General features: G+C 40.3%; 1 long non-coding RNA gene across 1 annotated transcript in view; it reads right to left on the bottom strand.

The window, feature by feature from the left end:
* LOC133784234 (uncharacterized) overlaps positions 1 to 23,708 on the bottom strand; it is a 50,300-nt gene that overhangs the window by 299 nt on the left and 26,293 nt on the right. The gene's annotated exons all lie outside the window — the stretch shown is intronic.

The following is a 23,708-nucleotide window of genomic DNA, read 5'->3' as shown; positions in this document are numbered from 1 at the left end:
GGTGAGCTAAAAGCCCAGTGAGGAAGTACAAATAAATACAACAGTTTTAAGAAACACAAGGAAAACTACATACATAGCGTAAAACTCATAGCATAACCATATCATATTTATTTCATAATCACATGGTATCATATTCATAATCATATTCATTATCATTATCATATTTCATACTTCGTGTGAGCATGGAACCCATATTGTCCATGTCACATCGTGAGGTAACCAGTAAAAGCATAAACCAGTATGACCTCCTCTATGAGGTAAACAGGAACTCTAGTCCTCGAATAACCTCAACGTGTACGCCCTATAAGTTACGTCATATCCATAGTAACTCATTTGTTGTGTCACGTTCAACACGCTAGCAACCTACTGCTTTTTCATACAACATACATTCATACATACAACAATCCATAACATAACATAGTAACTCATACTTTTCATAACACTTTAGCTTACCATAACTTATACTTTCCATAACACTATAACATTTGCAACATAATTGTTCATAGCTTTCATAACATAATTCATAGAAAATTCTAGCTAACTTCCTTATGTCATGTCCAAGAAAAAAATAAAGTGTGGGATACTTCACAACGATCCTATAATCACAATCAAATGTTCGTCTTAAAATCATATAAGACTAAGCATACTAAAAAAACATATCCCACATGTGCATGGGCCGTGCACACGTGGCACAAGTTGCACCACAAATCTTATTCATATAACTATGTCACATAAAATCATAAAAGAATAATGTCAATTCTACTAAGTAATTCTCAATGATTTCAAATCAGGAACCATGGATTTGATTAAATAACACATATTTGAGCGTAAAAGTAAACTTGCATGTAACATGCATAGATGGGATGGTTCTTAAAACTTGCGTTGAAGTTGGAAATATTTATTTCTTTATTTTCTTGTCAATTTCACAAAAATTCAGCAAGCATAATAAAATTTGTCACTTTAATTATCACTACATTATTCCTTTAAATCACACATTTTTCATTCACAAATTTTATTATAAATATTTAATTAACTAAAATAATTCCTTAGTAGTAATTTGTATAAAATAATAAGCTCATTTATTATTTAATAACAATTAAAACGTGGCAAAATTTGTAATTACTTATAATGATTAAATAAATTCTTTGATCACCTTAAAAAATAATTTTACTTAATTAGTTTGTAAATAAAAGCAACCTAAATATAATTGAGAAAAATAAATATTTAAATTGTGGAAAAATTACTTTTATCATATATAAAATCTAAGACTTACAATATTTTAGCATATATCTTATATTTTTATTTTAAAAGAAACTTTCTCTCAAGAAACTAAAAATTCCAGCAACCATTTTTTTACATTAGTTTCTTCTTAATAATTAAATTAATAACAATAAAAATATATAGTTTCCTTCACAACTTAAAAAAAAACTGCATGCACTTGATTGAAGAAAAATACTCATTTAACATATGAAAATAACAATTTTTTTGTCTTGGTTTTAAAATATGAATTTTAAGTCATAGTTTGCTTTCTTACTAATTAATTCACAAATTACTATTTTAGAATTAACAAAATTCAACAAGCATAAATCCACCTAGAATGCTAACAAATACTTAGAATCTTTTACAATAATCCAACAAATTAACTTAACATGACTTTTTTTTTTACACTTTATGCATTTTAATACGACAATTAGCATGCAATTCAAAGCCATAACCAAAATCAAGTTACTCCAATTACACTATACCCACAAAGCATAATACATGAAAAATATTACAAATTGGAATGCACTAAATCAATGGTTTTTTAAAAATAGAATCAAGAAACAAAACAAACTCACAATTATTTAATTTTCTTAAATTTAAAATAATAAAAAAAGATCTAGGATTATAAAAAATAAGTTCTCTCTTCCTTTCTCTCTCTCACGCCACTCCTCTCTATTTCTTTCCTTCCCTTTTTCTTCTTATTTAATTAAATAAGATAAAAGAAAGACTAAAAATAATAAAAAGAAAATAATGCATGGGAAAACTATTGCATGCTCATGAATCAACCAAGCACATGTACACACACAAGTGCTAGGGTGCACTTCTACTAACCATGCACCTTAGTGCACACAACCAAAACTCATGTACTCATATTTACAATAAATTAAATAAATAAATTAACAAAATATAAATAATTTATTTTCTACCAAACTATTCAATACAATTAACACATTTGAATTTATAAATTCAACTAAAGAACAACATTTAATAAATAAAAAAAATTAGTGAGCTACACTCTCACTTTCCATTTTGGTCACTTTCAAGAGAACTCTCAAGGACACCAAACTCAAGAATTAGTCCAAGCATGAATGGAGGAATTTTCTTAAGAGAATTGGAATCGTTGGAAGGATTAGGAGCTGCCCATGACACAACTAAACCTAATGAATTTTGAATTTCAGAGGTAAATCTCTCACCATGTTCAACTATGTGTTCTTGAGAAAAATTTGGAAATTTTGGGTATAGTTTTGAGTTAGGGTAAGTTTATGTTGTTTGAGGGAATTGGGTAGGCCTAAAATCCTCTATAGAATAGATTTAAGGTTCAAAATCGAATTGGAATGATAGATTTGTGTTTGGGATTATTGGATTTGGATTATAGGAGCTTGAGTTCTAAGCTCAAAATTTACAATTTTGGTGTTGTAGATGTTTTCTATGATATTTTGATGTTGTTATGGGGTTATAATATCATTTTGTGATTGTTTTAAGGTTAAGAATTTGCTGGAAAACGTCTTGGAATCTTGTTTCGGGTCTGAATTTACAGAGATATGTCATGGGTTGCAAATTGGGGAAGAACACATGAAATATGGGCTCATTTTTGGTTTTTGGCGACCTAGCGCGACCGTGTTAGAGTGTGGCACGACCGCACTAGTGTCCCAAAAAGGAGGAAATTTTGAGTCTAAGTTGGGGTTTCGAAGACTTCGGTGGAACCACGCTGGGGTAGAGCGTGACCGCGCTAGTGTTCCAGAAAGAACCAACTTTCTTTAGGCGAGACCACTCCAGGTGCACGGAATGGTTATTTTTTGAAACTTTGGGATTTAGCTCAGGGTTCCTAGCATCTAATTTGGGGGCCCGCTTAGGGGTTCGGGGGATGATTCCGCTCTCGTGTTGAGTGATATTGGAAGCCAAGAAGCTAGGGTTTTGGTTTGAACTTGGGATTTGGATTTAATCCCTAATAAGTGTATCATTTACTTTGTGACTAGGGTTTCCGTGAGGCTCCGGAAAAGGATCGTACTCGAGGTCAATTCATCTTTCAAGTAAGACTCGAGGTAAGAAAAGTTGACATTGCATGTAGTGTGGGCATTGGTGTTATTGTATCTAGAAATGGTTATAACCGTATAATATTAAAATGAGCTAGGGTTGTGTATCCTTATTGCCTATTTTTTCTATTATTCTTATTAGTAATTTATTTTGTTACGGGCATACATTTATTACCGTAATCTTAGTTCTGGGAGACACACTTTACTAGTCATCGACCATACATATGGTGCTGGTGATGTGAATTATGAGGTGTAGTGATATTTAATGATAATATAATTATGGAATATATGTGGCTATGACTTATGAGTTATGCGAATTTTTATTTGTATAAATTGTTATCTCTTCATGCTATGGTTATTATGTATGTATTGTGGAACTTTTCTTGCTGGGCCTTGGCTCACAAGTTCTCTATTATTCAGGTAAGGGCAAGGGAAAGGTCGAACAACTATTAATTGGAGGGCTTTGGAGCGACGCCTACATGTTCGGCCTGCTCGGCCGCCACGGTCGAGGATTTTAAAGGGACTTAGGTTATGAGTCCAATTTTTTCGCTTAGGTCGACTATTTTTGTAAACTCTAAATGTAATTATATTTTGAAAAACCTTTTTGGGATCCCATGTAAATTTTAAAGTTTCAATGAAAAGGTTATATCTTTGACCAAAAACTTTTTAACATCTAAACCACCGATTAATTTTAATTACACTATTGAGTCCAAATGACTCGCTTAATGGGTTAAGCATTATTTTAAACACACGATGTAACGATCTTGGATTAGTACGACATTAAAATCGAGCTCCCGAATCATCCAAGCGATTTCAAGGACATGATTTTATGCCTAACGGGTTCACGACCTGTGATCACTGATACTTCAATCGACCTAGTAAGTATTCTTTTACTTTGTGAAATTATAAGTATTTTTGTATGCTTCACAATATCCACTATTCTGATCATGTTAATTGCGTATGCAGCTATCCACAAGAGGTCTAATGATTCTCAGGTCCGGAAGGGCCAATACTAAAGCTCGCCTCTGTCCCCGCAAAAGAGAAAGATTGACGAGAAATAATAATAGATGCAACATGTTGGCCTGCGGGCTGATTGGAGACGGTCAATTGCTTGCATTTCGACCTCGGGGCCCTACTAACTAGAGGGCCTTTACCATTGTTGAGGAGGTCGAGGAGGAGGAAGAGGTCACACATTTAGTGCGTCGATGCCCTTCTCAGAGCGGTCTAAGTGATGACATAGGTCGAGCGCAGTCAGGGGCACCGGCTAGTAGCTTTTGCTAAGGTAAGAACAGAACTGACATTAATCAGAATGCTGCCAACTTCATGCTAGCTCAGCATGATCTGAGGTCAATCGTGACCAGAGACCCTGAGCATCTAGACAAAAATGTTACCATCCAACAGTGTGTTAAACTTTTAGTTCCTCACCATAACCAGAGTCTCCTTTCTACAATGATAGTTTTAGATAACACTTTAAACCTTAGGAGTTCCATTTTCAAGCAATATGAAACATTTATTCATCCTGGTATAATTGTAGCCCTTGGATCACTTTTCCTTGTGTCTACGCATGTAGGGTACTGTTGTACCCTAAAATTTGCACGAGTTCAATTACTCAGCTCGGGTATAGCTGGCATATGAATATGTGGAAAAATAGCCAATTCAAATATCTGGCTAACAGTGATGTGAACAACTCAAAGTTTGGGGGCCTGAGAACATTGTACACAGGTTATTATCAAGCTGCATCTCAAGATAGCAATTGAGTTCGAGACTTATAATGACCAGATCCAACTTTGGGCGCTCTGAGCTTACTACGAGCTCAGGTGAGATATTCAGCTCGGGGAAATGTGGAGAGAATGCATACTGAAGAATCCCAAGAGACTTGGAGGCTCCTTATATGCTCATTAATGTCCAGGCTGTATTGCATATGCATCATTTATTATTCGAAATATCAGGAGTATATTCAATTTGTTATCAAATCATATCCCAATGTAAATGGGAATAAACTGTATTAAATGTATACCTTATTTATTCACGCGGTTACCCAAACCTAACCAGGAAATTCCCCTTTAAATACCAGGGATAATGGACAGGGAAGGGGATGACAATTTTTGTATCAACTCTGCAAAAATTGAGAGAGAAAAGCAATAAAATTTTCTTGTGGACTTGGTGGATTTTAACCACTGAACACGTAAAATTTGCGTGTGTTCGAGAGGGTTTTTTATAATTTTGTTACGGTTTATAATTTAGCATTATTCTACCTATTTGATTTCTTAATCTATTGTTGGCGAAAAACCGCTTCAACAGGTATCACCCGAGCTTAGATAATGAGCTCGAGATCGTTCCGTTAGAGTCTCCTCCAAACCAAGTCATCCAAGAACTAGCAAGTCCCCAATTAGTTAGGTTGTTCCTCATTCCAAATCTGATTATTATAGCCTCCTCGTATAGCTTGGAGGGTAGGATTTTCTTCTTTACTTGTTATTTTTCAATTTTGATTAAAGTCCATCTAATCCTGTCTTGGCGATTTTGCAGAGGAAAATATGAGCGAACTGACATCATCTATCAGATCTGGCCTAACCATTAAAAATGTGAGATTAACAAAGAACATCATATATGGGGCTGGAGGTTCGTCTATGGGATCCTAGGCTAAGAGCAAAGAGTTTCCTTTTTCTGAAGCCTGAACTTAGAAAGAGACTGTGATCATGGTTCAAGACGTTCCTCCTCCAGCTCCACGAGCCGATCCTCCTACTTCTCCTCTAGCCTCTATCCCAGCTTCTCATTTGGAGGTGGGTAAATTCACAGCTCGCTTCTCGGGTCCAGTCCAAGCCTTAACTAGTGATGTGGTGGGCCACATCAACCAGTTAACAATACACGAGCAAGAGAAAGTAGTACACTCAATTCCTAGGGACGTGATGCGCTCAGCCCTGGGGATGCATTTGACCGTAAGTTTTCACCTCACAAGAAAAAATTTCTTCGCTTATTCCTTAGTGGTATAACTTTTGGTTGTTTCTATTGACAAGCACTCCTGGCCTAGATCCTTGCAGGGCCAAAAGTAATGTTGAGCTAGAGCAAGGCAAGAAAGACAGGGCTAATCCTGATAAGAAGTACCACCTGCTCGAGAAGAAAAATTCCTAACTCGAAGAGGCGTATACTAAACTCTAGGTGTATCTTTATACAACTTGTGATAACGAAAAAGAGCCAAAGAGAAATCCCTCGAGGTGATCAATACTTGGAAACAACATTAGGCTAGGGTTAATGACTTCCATTCTAAGGTTGATGGCCATGAGGCCAAAATGCATTCGACCGTGGAGGATTTGTTCTACAAGGTTTTGCGCTTCAACTAGGGGGATGACTTCTCATTTCTAGAGGCAGAGCTATGGGATCGTTACAATGTGATGTTCCAAGACCGTCATCCCAAAGAACCTTAGAAACCGTGGAAACCTCCAGAGCTGCTAGAGATGGCGGGGAGGATGAGGTGTCCTCTCAAGGGTGAGCTGCTGGGACATAGGGCTAATGAGCTTCTTTACCGTTGATGTTTTATTTCAGGGATTTTTGATGGCCCTTGTAATTAGGCCTTGATGGCCAAGACAATTTATCATTTTGGCTTTGCTCGTTTTAAATTTACATTTCTCGAATCTTTTTACACTTCAATTCTACTAAATTGTGTTTTCTTTTTCAAATTTTATACACATGTGTAGTTATAGGAAATTATTTTAGATCAAGGTATTTTTATAACTTTATGCTTAATAGCTAACCTGGTTAGTTATAAGGTCGTTTACCTGGTTAGACCCAAGATTTTATTAGCTTAGTAGCTTAGCCGTTATTGTTCAAGCCTTGTACATGGTTCATACCAGGGTTTTATCGCTTTGATTCTTCTAATTTAACTTAGTTATATTAAGAATTAGTATGAAAACTCAGGCTTTTTCAAGCTACCAAAAATTTCTCTTCCAAATTCTAGATTACAGAATTCTTCAAAGACTTAACACTTACAAAACTATTACTATGGGTATCTACCCCCCAAGCGATCATATTTTATGAATATGCTAGGCTACCTTAAAAGGGTTATAATATAAAAATATGGGATATTTTAATACTGTGTTTAAATTACATAGCAACGAGTAAGTTTATTTTATAGTAAAGAATAAAAAGCTTAAGATGAATGACCTTTATAATTAAGCCTTACAATTGGATGTAAAAATATAAACTTAGAGTAAGAATTTATTGATAATATTTCTTCAAATGCAGTGCATTCCATGTTCACGGAATTGTAACTCCATTCAACCGAGCTAATTTAAATGTTCTTTCTCGTAGAATTTTCAGATTTGATAAGGTTCTTCCCAATTCGACCATAGTACACCATCTTTAAGGTCTTTATTTACCAAGAACACCCTCCTCAATACTAGATCTCCTAACTCGAACTTCCTTTCTTTAACTTTTGAGAATAGTGTATGACCAGTGGATGTGCAGTGTGAGGTTCTGTACGCCCAAAGTTCTTGTGGGAGTTGCTCAAGCCACAACCCTTTAGTGTCATCCAACCTATTCTTTAGGCTTTCTTTTAGGGTTTCATTTACCACTTCCACCTATTCGTTAACCTGTGGATATGCCATCGAGGAGAAACTCTTGATAACCCCGTACTTTTCAGAGAAGTTTGTGAGCAACTCACTGTCAAACTGAGTCCCATTATCTGATATGATACCTTGGGAGACTGCAATGGAAAATTATGTTCTTTATAGCGATTTTCCCATTATCAAGGTTATTGTTGCTAATGGCTCAGCTTCAGTACACTTCGTAAACTAGTCGACAACGACCACATCATAGCGAACTCATTCTGCATATCTGCCTCCAGCTCCCAGGTCGCTTCCTCGATCTTGTTGTTCCTCCATAATACCTTAACTAAAGGTATAGTCCTATTCCTCAGGACCTTGTCCTTCCTGTCTGAAATCTAAACTAGCTGCTCTTCATAGGACAAATCTGTCTCCAGTTCTAGATCCTCGTAACTCAATACATGAGTCCCATCTGATACATACTTCCTCAGGATGGAAATATGAAACACATTGTGCTCACTAGATATTGCAAGGGGTAAGGCAAACCTATAGGCAACCTAATCGATCCTCACTAGGATCTCAAATGGTCAAACAAACCTAGGGCTCAACTTGTCATTCTTCCCAAATCTCTTCACCCCTCTCAGTGGTGAAACCCTAAGGAAGACATAATCTCCCACTTGGAACACCATGTTCCTCCACTTTGGGTCTGAATAACTCTTCTGTCTACTATGAGATGCAAGCATTCGAGCTCTAATCTTTTCAATAGCCTCAGTGGTCCTCTGAACTATCTCAGGACCCAAATATTTCCTCTCACCCATCTCATCCCAGTGAATGGGTGATCTACACTTCCTACCATTCAACTTCTCATAAGTTTCCACTCCAATAGTCGATTGGTAACTGTTATTATAGGAAAACTCTATCACATGCAAATATTTACTCAAGGACCCTTCAAAGTCCAATACACATGCTCTCAGCATGTCCTCCAATATCTGGATAGTCTTCTCAGACTGACCATCGGTCTGAGGATGTTAAGTTGTACTGAACTTTAGCTGTGTACCCATCACCTTCTGTAAACTTCCCCAAAACTTGGAAGTAAAGATAAGGTCCTTATCAGACACGATAGATCTCAGATCCCCATTAAGGTGAACTATGTCTCTCACAGTTTGTCCTCACTGGTAGAAAGTGAGTTGATTTCGTATACAGATCCACGATGACCCAGATTGAATCGTGCTAGCCCACTGTCATGGGAAATCCTACCACGAAATCCATCGTGATGTCCTCCCATTTCCATTGTGGAATATCTAGAGGCTGTAACAACCTTGATGGTCTCTGATGCTCTACCTTGACCTGCTGACAAGTCATGCACTTCGCAACATACTCAGTCATGTCCCTCTTCATCCAAGGCCACCAATATAACACTTTTAGATCCTGGAACATCTTTGTGATGCTTGGATGTAGAAAATAAGGGGTAGTATGAGATTCATCCAGAATCTCTTGTCTGATCCCAATGTCCATCGGTATGCAAATCCAATCCTTGTATCTCAATAAACCCATGTGTGACACTATATAGTCCTTAGCTACTCCAAATAGGTCGTTCCCTCTGATCTTTCCCAACTGTGGGTCACTCAACTGCTTCACCTTAATCCTCTCCAAAAGAGTAGACTACAGGGTGATGTTGGCTAACTGGTCCACAACTAGTTCAATTCCTACTCTAGTCATATCCTCAGCCAACTCCCTGGAAATCTGCCTAGTACTACACAATTGTCCCGAAGCCTTCCAGCTTAAGGCATTTGATACTACGTTGGCTTTCCCTGGGTGATAGTGGATCTCACAATCATAATCCTTCACCACCTCTAACTAACCTCTCTGCCTCATGTTCACATCCTTCTAGGTGAAGAAGTATTTCAAACTCTTGTGATCTGTGTATATCTCATAGTTCTCAACATACAAGTAGTGTCGCCACACCTTCAATGCAAAAGCCACTACTGCAAGTTCCAGATTATGTGTGGGGTACCTCTTCTCATACTCCTTTAGTTGATGTGATGCATAGGCAATCACCTTTCCTGTCTGCATAAGGATACAACCTAAGCCCTGCCTCGAGGCATCGCAATAAACCACAAACTTGTCCTGATCTGTAGGAAGACTCAGAACTGGAGCGATGATCAAATTCTTCTTCAGTCTCTAGAAACTGTCCTCACATCTGTCTGGCCATATAAACCTCTGATTCTTACGTGTCAACTCTGTTAGTGGTGATGCAATCTTGGAAAACCCCTCCACAAAGCATCTGTAATACTCTACCAATCCCAAGAAACTTATGATCTATGAAGCATTCTTCTGCCTTGGCCAATCTTTGACCGCCTTAATCTTCTCTAGATCCACCATAATTCCATCCTTACTGACTATGTGACCCAAGAAAGTTACCTGTGGTAACCAGAACTCGTACTTCTTGAATTTCACATACATCTTGTGTTCTTTCACCCTCTGTAGTACTAATCTGAGATGCTGCTCGTGCTCTGTCTCCGGCTGAGAGTATACCAGTATATCATCGATAAAGATGATCACAAACCGAACCAGGTAATCTTTGAACACCCTGTTCATCAGATCCATAAATGTTGCTAAGGCATTAGTCAGTCCAAATTACATCACCAAAAACTCATAATGCCCGTACCTGGTGCGAAAAGCGTCTTGGGTATATCGTCCTCCCTGATCCTCAACTGGTGATAACAAGATCTAAGATCCATGTTGGAGAATATCCTCCTACCCTCTAACTGATCAAACAGATCATCAATCCTTGGCAGGGCAAACCTGCTCTTGATAGTCAACTTGTTTAGTTCTCTATAATTGATACACATCCTCAGAGAACCATATTTCTTCTTCACGAAGAGAACTGCTGTGCCCTATGGAGAGAAACCGGGCCTAATAAATCCCAAATCTAGTAACTCCTATAATTAGACCTTTAGTTGCTTCATCTCTGCCGGAGCCATCCAATAAGGCACCCTAGACACTAGCTCTATCCTTGGCTCAAATTCAATCACAAACTCTACCACCCTGTGTGGAGGTAACCCTGACAGATCATCTGGAAACACATCCAGAAACTCTCAGACTAATCTGGTCTGTCCTGATCCCACTGGCACAACCTGAGTGGTATCCACCACTATAACGACCCAAACTTACTAATAAGGCTTAAGGGCCTTGATTAGTGTGTCGGGAGGGCATAACTGAATTATGTGTGTTTTAAATGATTAAAACTATGTTATATGATTTTTTGGATATTTGTGATGCATGACTATGTGTATTAGTATGCATGTAGGCCCTGATTAGGTTAGAAGGGAATATTTGTAATTTTGGGCCCGTTGAGGGCATAAACTGTATATATCTGTGATAAATTGTTGAGACCACATTATTATGTGGATATATTTGTAACTTGTGACTCAAGGCAATCTTAGTGAGAGGTTTAGCGAAAAAGTCACGGCGGGGATTTATACTCGGCTAGGGGCGAGCCTGGGGGTATTTATGGGAATTTAGGAAATATATTGGAGTCTATTTTTATATTGAGGAATATAATTGGTGATTAGTTAGATGTCTGGAGGTAAGCGGTAAATATTAGAGACATTCGAGGAATTAGCGGGAATTAGGTGTAATGACTAAAATGCCCTTACGATGTTTAAAAGCTTAGTTTTAAGTGGGAGGGCAATATGGTCTTTTGGTGTTTAGGATCAGAGATAAGGGTCATGCTGCTTTATGCCTTAGTGGATTATGTAGAAAGTTTTAGAAGACTGAAGAAAAGAAAAAGGAAAAGAATGAAGGAGAAAAGAAAGAAGAGAAAAGCAGGGCACAACTCTCTTGTACGGTTTGGGTTTCTCTTCATTAATTTTTCTGGAAATTTGGAGCTAAAATTCAGATAAGGCTTAGGCTAAGACTCAACACTAGGATCATTGTTTTGGCTTGGGGAATTAGCAGAGGTTACTCATCATTTGAGGTAAGGTTTTGAGGTAGATATTTAGTTCTTGGTTTTTGGTATTGAATTGGTTTTCTAAGTTGAGTTTCTTTGGGAATTCTAGGGAGTTAAACCTAGGGGTTTGAGGAGGTGAAGGCTAAGGAAGTGTGGAAGACAACCTAGGTTGAGCTCATCCATGAAAGGTAAGAAATTCTAGTTTTAAGTTTTGTGATTTCTGTTGTTCTGCTGAGTTCTTGAGCTTCAAACTCAACCATGGTGATTTCCTTGTTTTGGGGTGCATGTGATTGAATTATTTATGGTTAGGTTATTTGGGGTGAGTTGGAGATGTTGGTAGACTTGTTTTGGGGTATGGTAGAGGTTTGGTTGAGTTTTGGAGGGTTTTGGCTCGAGGAAGTTCGAAGGGGAAAAACCTGAGTGTTGTCTGGTTATGACTAGCACTGTAGCGCTAGCTTTAGGGCGCTACAACGCTAGGCTTGGGTGTCTGGTAGCCTAATGGCTCTGTTTGTAGCATTGTAGCACCCACTTTAGAGCACTATAGCGCTACCCTATTCCTAGAAGGGGATTTTTGGGTTATCTCTTAGGGTTAGTGCCCGGGGGCTCAGGGTTTGATTCCACCACCCCGTTTGGTGGAATTAGGGCTTCCCGAGGGCTCAAGATTGGTCCCGAGGCTAGGTTTTGGAATTGAAGTTTGGAGTTGGTTCTAACTTGTTACCATTACTGGGTGTACTATAGGGCTCAGACGAGATCGTGCTTGAGGATTGAATTGAACAAAGCTATCGGAATTTAAAGGTAAGAAAACTGCACCCGGTTATGTGTTTGTGTTGGGACTAAGAGCTCCCTATATCTGTTTGATGTCATAGATGGTATTATTCCATGGGACATGTGATAAATGACCTAAGAGTGCCGTAAATAATACTTGCGCACAGGACGCAGCTCGGCCACTGGTAGCTGAGGACAGCTTAATATTCACTGAGCTCGGTTTAAGCGGTCCAGAGTTAGTGGGATAATTAGAGGGTGCAACCTAAGGGCATTGACTATGGTTTTCATATGTGAATTGATTATTGATATGAAATGATGTATATGATTATACTGCATGAGTTATCTGGTTGTTTGCTTGATGATTATGCTTTGTTATTGTGTTTTCTTGCTGGGCCTTGGCTCACGGGTGCTACGTGGTGCAGGTTAAGGCAAAGGCAAAGTGGACTAGTCCTGAGATGGAGAGCTTTGGGGCTGAATGTACATAGTCAGCCGATTGGCTACCACGGCCGAGGAGTGGTACAGGACGAGAAAAGCCTAATTGTCTGTTTTTCCTTAGAGTGGCTAGTAACTGTATTTTAATCCTGAAATTTTGTAAACTGTCTTTTAACTTTACTACTTCTGGGATCTCATGTAAAGAAAATGTTTGACTATGAGAAATGAAACTTTTGAGACCAAAATATTTTAACCCTAGTTCTACTGTAGTTTCAGTAACACGTTTCTAACTAAATGACTTGATTAGCAAGTCTTGCACCTTTATAAACACACAGTGTAACGGTCTTGGCTATCCAGGGCGTTACAACCACACTAGCTAAGAATCTTATGCATCCCCCCTGCAATAGGGCTCTAGTTCTATGTACATATATCATAGGTATACAGGGTCTATGCACAGTGCCAACGAATACAAAAGGGTTCTCACCCTCAGGCTCAAAGGTTACCATAATCTATCGTTGCCCCATACTTCTCTAACAAGTCCATACCCATAATTCTATTAAAATTAGTCATAACAAACTCTACCAAGTCAACTGACAACTCCCTGCCATCCACTGTCATTGGCAGTGATCTAACCCATCTCTTGGAAACCACTAACTCCATAGTAGGTAGCATAGTACCAAACCCCTCAGGATAAAAGTCACACAGTCTACACAATCCATCTATAATCCTACTAGCAACAAAAGAGTGTGTTGCACCCGATTCAATCAAAATAGTATAAAGGGTCCCATCACTAGAAAGCTGACTTGTAACCACCTAAGGGCTAGCCTCGGCCTTTGCCTAGGTCAAGGTGAACACCCGAGCTGGCATTAGGCTGTCCACCTTATTGGGCTCTTCCTTTCTGGCTTTCGGGCAGTCCTTCTTCAAGTATCCCACACTCCCGTAAACAAAGCAGGTCTTCACCCGACATTCCCCAATATGGCACCACCTTCACCGAGTACAATTTGGGAATGCTTTCCAGGTCTCACCACCAACCTGGCAGCCTATCTGTATGCCTTGTGGACTCCTATCTGGCCCTGGAGCTAAAAATGTATATGGAGTCTTTTTCTTTTGGTCACTAGGGCCTCCACCAACCAGGCTTCAAGAACTAATAAACCTTGACAGCTCTGATACCAAATTGTAACGTCCTTCTAATCCAGGACTGTTACACTTTGTACTTTAAATAATGTGTAACTAAGGTGTAACTAAGGTTAATGTAAAGGTTTAGGGTTTAAAATTTTGGTCAAAGAAAACATTGAATTATCACTTAAAAGTTTAATACATACATGGGATCCCAAAAGGTTACAAACATATGTTTGAAAAGGTATACACAATCAAAAGTTACAACCAGCCGACCTAAGCAGAAAAATAAGAGATACAACCGTAGTTTATTTGAGATATCCTTGGCCATGGTGGATGAGCAGCCGCATATGTACACACCGCCACTGAAGCTCTTCAACTCATGGCTGGTCTAACTTTCCTTTCCCCTTACCTACACCACATAGCACCCGTGAGCCAAGGCTCAACAAGAAAACTTAAACATGTGCATGAATAGTAAATACAGAGTCTAGATACATATCTAGTATGCCCAGTAGTAATAACCTTATCATGAATGTATACAATTACAAATACATGATCATTGGATCATTATGGGGCCCGGTGCCCTTAATAGATGACCATAGGGTTGACCTAGGGCCCTAGGTATGTGACCATAGAGTCACCTGGGGTCCTTGCCCTTAGCTCTAAGTAACTAGCCATTGAGCTAGCCAAGCGCTTTGTTATCCAATGACCATAGGGTCGACCAATGTAATAGTACGTCCCTGATTGGGCCTAAGCCTCTCGACCAGTGCGTAGCGTGCTATTGCTGCCCTTGACTAATAAGTAAAGGCTTTCATTAGACATTCAGATACTTTAGACTCTACAAGTATGAATACATATAAATCATTGTATCTCAACCAATCAAACACAAACACAGTACTAACCATGTTCCTTAACGGGGTAGAACCCTACCTATGCAAACAAGGCAAGCATTCATTAAAAAAGTTATACAAACACAGAGCATTCCAGAATAACCTAAATCACGTTCATTCTCAGGGGCCAAGCCTTATTCATAGTTATAATCAACAATTGGGCCAAGCCCTAATCACATATATCATGTATTGGGTGCAGTTTTCTTACATTAGGTTCGAGTGCAATGCCTATTAAGAACGACCCTCGAGCACGATCCCGGTTTCAAGCCCCTAATGATAACATTGTCACAACCAATAGATAATCTCATCAAAATGAGAAAATAAAGGCTTCTGGAATGAGTCTTAGCCTCTGGGATGTCGAATTCTACTAGATTGGGTAGTAGGATCGATCCCAAGCCCTTAGGTTTGAGTTCTCGTACTCAAAACCCTCCCGGGGCTCAAAAACGCTTCAAGCGTCGCTGCTCAAAACAAAAGAGCCACGACCCGCCCCAAGTCAGAGAGCCCAAGGCTCTCCTCTATTTTTACATGCATCGTGGTGCACTACTATTGGCACAACGACTCAAATGGAGGTACGACACCTCCTTCTCCTTCCTGTTCATGAGAGCCACGACGCCCCAAGAACAGGGTCACGACTCGCCATGAAAACTCAGAAATTTTCCTCGATTTCTTCAAGCCAAAATCCACTAAAAATCTATCAAAACATAGCTAATTCACCAAGGTAAAGTTCCCAATCAACTCAACACTTGAAAACACACAAAACCCAATCCTATACTTGGCCAAAATCTCATCAAATCCCAAAATTCAGAATTGAGCTTCAAAACTCCAAAACTTAGCTAAAAAATAGAAAAAAATAGAGGGATTCAAGGTTGGAAATCGTTACCTCAGTTGCCCTAAGTGATGCTATGCTTCTCCCCAAGCAATCTCGAGCCTAAGGTAGCCTCGATTCCTTTTAAATCACAAGAATTCCCAATGAATTTGAGTGAGTATATGAAGAAGACAGAGAGATAGAGTATGTTGAACGTGTTTTACTCTGTTTTGATGTTTGTGAGGTGTACTTAGACTCTAAGTAACCTTAAGCAAATCCTGAGGCTCGGGGTACCGAAAACATCCCCAAGGGAAAAATGGTCAAAATCCTTGAAATTCCCTCCTAATCTCAATAACTCCAAATATATTCTTGAATATTTATTCATGTTACCCGATAACCCGGTAACGTACTAGATACCCAAAATACCCATTGACTCGCCCCGAGTCGGGTATTAGGTCCAGTTGTGACTTTCCCGCTAACTTGCTCCCTAGGATCGCCTCGTGCTGAGTAACCCAAATATATCAACATAATAATGTGGTTTCACACATATATGCACATATATTCCAAATATACCCATAACAGACCAAATTACAAAAATTTCCCTTCTAATAAGAAACAGGCCCACACACATATTTAAGTCATATTATCATATAACTCACATAATCATATAATAAAACATATATATTACATAAGCACATAACTTTCCACATACTACCATCCTGGCCACATAATTAAGGTCGTAAGCCTTATTAGGTAATTTGGGACGTTACAAAAAGTTTTGATCCCATTATTTGTTCATTCTCTCTCTAGTTATAGGGGTTCAATGGACAGATTTGGGTAACCTTTAATAATGAATAACTTACAAGATTGGGTAACTTCCCAAATATACAAATTAATACATCAAATACATTGATTGCCTGATATTATACGTTTATCAGGCAATGGTGAATATTTATTAATTATGCATGTAAAGTCCACGAGTCTTCAGGAATTCAAGTCCATGTATTCCATGCGTTGTCAGGGAATTGAATGCACACTATGTGTACTAGAGGTTTTTGGGTTAGACCGAGCTGAACATTGAGATGTTCGAGCTAAGCTTATGTGACCTGAGGATCCGGCTAGACAACCTCTTTGACACCTTGTCGATGTGTGCGTGACTCGAGCTACCCGTGTGGGAACTTGTACCATGTTCTCGGAACTATGAATATATTCATTAAATTCTTGCAATTTGTGCTGTGAACAAGACATGTTAGCTCGTATTTTTCAGGTAGAACATACAACAAACAATCAAAGTGTAATGTTGTAGTGTCCCAAAACTCCTAATATGATTAAGTGTATTGGTTAGCGTGCCGAGAAGACATGTGGGGGTAATTATTTGAGTTACATTATTATATGAATATTTGCATGATTATGTGTGTTGACCCTCGATTTGATCAACTGACACGGAGTCAAATGCTTGATGTGAATGAAGGTGTTGAAATAGATCTAATGGAAAAAACAGTAAACGACACAACAAATTATAGTGGTTCGGCCCCACAAAATGGTAATGACCTACGTCCACTTAAGCTATTATTGATATTAATTATCAAAGGAGTGATCAAAGAACTAGGGTTCTCTAAGTTTCACAGGCCTGAGAGAGATGAATAATACAATCGTAAGATAATAGCTCTAATTCTCTTGTAAAGTATAAACTTAAATCAACCAAAAAAGTCCCTTCCTTGAGCTATTTCTCTCTATTTATAGGCTCAAGGAGGATTACACGAATTAGTTACAGATATTCTTTCCTAAATAATCGGATCATCATGGACCATGGGAGATAATCTCGGATATGATTACAATTGTACAAAATTATCTCTAAATATATGGAGTATACGACCAGGCTGGTCGTATATAAAATCCAAATGTTACGTCAGGGGAATCTCACTGGTCGATGGTTGAATAGAACTTCTGCCAGGTGTCAGCCAGGTGTTAAAAATGTCTGCCACGTCACCCATGCCTGCTTTTTGGATAACATTTGCCCCCCAAGTTTATTTATTACAACCAGCAATAAATGAACTTTAAGGAAAACGACTCTTCGATTACCCCACCAAATTTGTCAGAGTAGTTCGTGCCTTCTTGGAAAAAGTTACCTACCCCTGTCTAATCATGGATTTTCGGTTCCCAATTAATCCATTGACGGCTATCACTCTTCCCCATGCTTTGAAAAGAGGAAACTTATGATTACAATTTTTTTCATGCCACAGACGAAATATATAGCCTCCCTAGAGCTTCCTTTTTATTTTTACGCAAGCTATTTTTCTATCAAGAAACCCTAAGTCAGAACTCCTACTCTCCCTGAAGATCATCTTTTGACGTTCCAAGAACCAGCCGTTCATTCGCCTCCACTCAGAATTTCTTCAAAGCTTCATAATCTTCGCATTGGTAAGTTTCAGAACTTTTGCACTCTTCATTATTGTTGTGCATGCCGATGTAAGTTAGCTTTTAGGTTCTGATATTGTTTGCGTTCTTGGGTTGAGATGCATGAAAATAGGGGATTTATTGAGTGATGCTAGATAGGATGGTGTATCTTTGCCATTTAGGAGTTATGAATTAGTTTTATTGTCGAGGTCATAAGTTTAGGACGTAAAATCGAAGTAAAAATTCGATTTTTATGCTAGTTGAAAAGCTGAGTTTTTCCCGCCCTTACTGAAGTTGAAAAAGCTTTTTCAGAAAAAACTTTTTACTTTCACTTTTTGATCTGTTTTTCAAACTATTCGCATGAAAAAGTTAGTTTTTCTTTAGAATGTTGTTGTATAAAAGTTTGAATTTTATATACGACCAGCATTATTCTAACCAACTTTCTAGACTCTCCATCCTCACCTCCCCATTTTTCTGTCCGCAGATTTTAATGCCAGATTTGTGGGGAGGTGAGAGACCGATCGAAGACGATCTTCTTGCGCAACTGCTTGAAGGCAAAGAACAGCCTGCCCAGCGCGTTCACGAGATTCCTTTCTCTAGACTCTCTCCTTCCAGACCTCAACCATCTTTAGCTAGAATGGGTCGTGTCAAATCCACTGCCCAAAAGAAAAAGCCTGAACACACTTCAAACCCTTCAACTCAGCCTGATTCGCAGGCTGGGATTCCCTCGACCAGTGGTCGAGAAAACATTGTCCCAGACCCTCTCATCCAGGTTAGGGCTTGCCCTCGACATTCAATTCTTCCTGATGTCGAGTGGTATCTCTCTCCACTTAGCCATGTAACCCCCAGGATGCTTGCTAATTACCTCAGGAAGTATAGCCTCACTAGGGTAACTCTCAAAATCCCCACTGCGGACGAGGGGACTAATTTGTCTGGAGGCGTTTACAGCGCCTGGTCGAGGTATCACATAGAGGCGGGGGCTATCCTTCCTCTCCATCCATTATTTCAGGTGGTGGCGAACTACTTTGGTGTCGCCCCATTCCAAATTACACCCAACGGATATGGGATGCTTGATGCACTCTATATCCTTTATAAACATAAAAATTGGCCAGAGCCTACCCCCCATGAGGTCAATTATCTCTTTGACCTTAAATCCAACCCCCAACCATCGTGGGGAAATATAGTCAGGAGTATTTCCTCACGCCTGACATGGCTGCGAAAAACCTGGCCTTTGCCCGAGGAGGTAAATGCCTTTTTCCACTGGTCGTTGTTTTTACTCAGCAACTTTCCTTGTATTTTTCTGAAATATCTTGTGCTTTTCAGGACCATGGTTACGACCAGACCCAGCACCAGACATGGTGTTGAGTTCTGCCATGTTGGCCAGAATGACAGATGCTGAGAAGAGCGTCAAGTCTCTGGACACTGAGGCTAATTTGAGGCTGGCTGGCCTCCTGGCCCCTTACCAGGATATGAGTGAACCCGCGGCAGTAAGTGCCACTGCCAAGGGAAATCCCGAGCAGTAACCACCAGCGTCTCCTCCTTGACGGAGACCGACTGGGGTTACAATCAGGGAACCCACTGGCACTCCCTCAGCAGAAAGGTCTTCTGCCCCTCAAGGGAAGGGAAAACAAAAGGCAGTCGAGACTGTCGTCGACTTAGACGAGTCTTCCGACGAAAACGCTATTGTTATTTCACTCTTAGATAACTTGCCAATTCCCTATTATTTATTTGACGGGGACGACAATTTTACATATACTCCAAATCTAGGGAGAAACTTCTTCATGCCAGAGAGTGAGTGTATGACTAGTAGAGTCAATAGTGTAGCGACAAGTAGTAATAACTCGGGTATTGGACTTTGTAATTTTCTTTATCTCTTTTCTGATGTGCCATAACTTGTCACCTATTTTTGGCTTACCGTCTACATGTTTGTTTCTTTTGCAGATATGGCTTCCGCAAATGTTTTCAATCTGTACAACACCCAGGAAGAAGAGGTTCCCTTGGTTCGAAAGAGAAAATCGACCAAGAAACATGACGACGAGTCTAGTCAAGTACCTCCAGCCAAGAAAAACCGAGCAACCGATCCTTCAAAGGATGGGCCCTCTGGCCAACCATCTACCCAACCTTCTGCTCCTGCTGAGAAGGAAATCCCTCCTCCTCCTGCTGCCACCAATCCTTCACCTATAGCTCCAACCGAACAGGCCCAGCAAGCCGATCTCCTTGGGGCCAGACTATCGAGTCGCTCCCTACGGTCAACCAAGGATCGCCTCGCCCATATCCTTAAGCATGACCGTTGTAGAGAGGTCATGGATGAAGCTGAAACCATGGGGGTCGACCAGATCCTCAATAGGGCCCTTAATGATGTGGCCAGTGTAAGCACTCTTTTTCCTCTTTTGTGATCATGGTCTTCACTTTTCCTTTTTTGAAGTTGGCCTAATTCTTATTCTTTGATTGCAGGCCATGCTGACCATGACTGCTGCTCGTGCTCGCGTGGGTGCAAGCATTGAGCAGACCCAAGCGAAACTTACTGAGGAGCTTCAAGTTGCGGAGGCTAGGCACGCGAGGGAGCTGGAGGTGGTGACCCAGCAGAAGGATTCCTTTGCTGCGGAGCTGGCAGAAAAGCAAGCCTCTCTGGAAAATGCCAGAAAGCAGAGAGATGATTACCAAGATGCTAGCCGAACCCACTGGCATGAAGTCAAAAGACTTCAGGAGGAGAATCTTGCTAAGGATAGGAGCATTGCTGTCCTTAAGAGCCAGGTGGAGCAGCTCAAGCTTATAAATGCCAAAGATCTGGATAGGTACAAGAATGCAACACTTCGATGTTTCTATGATTTCTGGAAACACAATCAAAGTGCCAATTTCAACTACCTTCTAGAGGATGCCAGGAAGGCTTAGCTGGCTCGCTGTACTACTCAATTGGCTGTTGAAGAAAGGGCCAGGATTCCTGTCTCCCCAGATATTTCGATGGCCGCCGAAGTAGAGGGTGCTGACAATGAAGCCGTCAACCAGGACCCTCCTCAGGATCTTCTGCCTCCTCAAGCTTCATGATTTTTTCTTCTTTTTTTATCATACGACCTACGGGTCGTGATGTAAAGACTATGATTTTTCTTTGGTTTTGCTGCACGGGCAGCTTATTTTACTTTTACTTTTAAAAAATTACATCCAAGCAGTACTGCTTACGGTGCAAAAGAATTCCCTTTGATATTATAATATTTTGGCTTTATTGTAACATCTGTTCGCATGACTGAACTTAGCATAGTACTTTGGCTTGATTTAACAAAATATATATTTTGAAAAATACTCTAAGTACCGTAGTATGCTTTCACTTATTTTGTTCATGTGTTTACATACCTCTTGGTATGCTTTGCTATCGATGTGCCTTATATGCCCCCCAAGTTATTGAGGAGCTTTAGGTCCTTGGTCACTTGCCTTGACCATGACCTGTATGAACATTACTGCTCGGTATAAAATGCAAATCTTATAATACAACAAAACAACACATGTAATGAACAAATACTTGTAAAAAATTACAAAATTTGGCAAGAATGACTGGCGCGCACAGTCCCTTATAATTCTCGTATTTAAATGGACTAAACATGTCTTTACGAGTGATATTAAAAAGATCTTACACTTATAAGCGATCAGCCATATAATGACTAACCCTTTTTCAAAACTTGTAAAAAGTAAAAATTAATACAAGCCAGTCCTTTAAGAAGGACTGTTTACTGATAATACTTGCACAAGTGTTCTCCATTCCAATAGCGCGGAACAAGATCTCCATTTAAGCGTGCAAGTTTGTATGTGCCTGAATGAAGGACTTCTTCAATCTGGTAAGGTCCTTCCTAATTTGGTCCGAGTACTGCAGCAGCCGGGTCGCAGGTGTTTAAGAAAACTCTTCGAAGTACTAAGTCTCCGACGTTGAACTTTCTTTCTTTTACTTTATAATTAAAATACCGAGCGACTTTTTGCTGGTACGCAGCTACTCAGTGTTGGGCTTTCTCTCGTTTCTCCTAAACCAAGTCTAGGGACTCCATCAACAGTTGGCTATTCTGGTCTTGGTCGTATGTGATTCTTCGATGTGAGGGCGGATCTAACTCGACTGGCAACATAGCTTCATACCCGTATGCTAAGGAAAATGGGGTATCACCTGTTGCTATCCGATGAAAAGTTCTATACGACCAAAGTACTTCAGGCAACTGTTCTGGCCATGCCCCTTTGGCTTCCTTGAGCCTTTTCTTCAAGGTATCGTTCAATCTCTTATTTACCACTTCGACTTGCCCATTTGCTTATGGATGTGTGTAAATGTGGAATTTTTTCCTTGTGAATTCTATTCACGAGTGAAGCTCTATACTACGAGACATCCTGAAAGGGCATCACACGATGGTGAGGGAGTTGGGGTAAGAGAGTCACCCTCACTAGGCGAGGGACTTCGGCCACTTGCCAATCCAAACTTCACCCTCGCTATGCGAGGGTCCCCAGCTGGTCATCCGCGTGCGCCCCACTCCAGCAGGCATCAAGCCTCGTCTACACTCAGGAGAAGAAGGTCAGCCTCGCTACACGAGGCACCCTCGTTATGCGAGGGTGAGGCTTCGTGGTGGCATCCATGCCCCTAGCCTCGCGACGCTGCACCCGGGGGAAGGAAAGGCAGCCTCACTATGCGAGGGTGCTGCCTTGTTACGACGCCCGTGTCCTGAGCCATGCCTACGCCCGAGGGAAAAGGACCAGCCTCGCTACGCAAGGTACCCTCGCTATGCGAGGGTGTGGCCTTGCCACGGCGTCCATACTGCGAGTCTCGTGTCCATGTGACCCGCATAAGCCGGCCCTGACCCCTGGCGCCTTGACTTCTCAGGACATGCATAGGTTGAAGCCTCCTTGGCATAGGCACGAGATCACTTGGGGGAATCTTGCTTATATGCCAAACGAACATGGAGCATTGAACGGGAATTGATGAGGACAACCGAGTACGGAACAACAATAGGCTCCCCCTATAAATAGGCTCCAACCCCTCAGGCTAAGGGGTTGGAAAACTGAATGTAAAAACAAGACTTAAGAAATATATGCTTCTGGTTCTCATGCTTGTCTGAGTTTTCTCCTGTTGTTTAGAGTTCTTTCTATCTAATTCATAGCTTCTTATAGTATAGAGATTGAAGTTTTCTAACTATCAATCGTTGACGAGTTCTTGCCGTCAACAGTTTGGCGCCATCTGTGGGAACGTAAGCACCAAGCTACTGTTCTTCCATTACTTCCGGCAAGGAGAAATGTCGAGACGTTCGAAGCGACTCAGGGAGCCTCGAGAGGTGGAGGTCCACCTTACCGGAGTCCAACTGAAGGCCTCCATGATGGATCCACCTCCACCCCGAGACGCAGAGCTCCCAAGGGACCCTGAGGTTCACGATAATGACAGGGAGGCCTCGTCATCGGCCTCCCCGCCTGGTGAGAATCCTCCAAGGACAACTACTGTACCACTCGGGAATGCCAACGAGTTCCCTCCTCCTAAACCGCTACAGATACCGAACTACG

This window comes from Humulus lupulus, chromosome 6 (genome assembly GCF_963169125.1).
Source record: "Humulus lupulus chromosome 6, drHumLupu1.1, whole genome shotgun sequence".
Lineage (NCBI taxonomy): Eukaryota > Viridiplantae > Streptophyta > Magnoliopsida > Rosales > Cannabaceae > Humulus > Humulus lupulus.
This window is presented reverse-complemented; position numbering and strand designations above follow the sequence as displayed.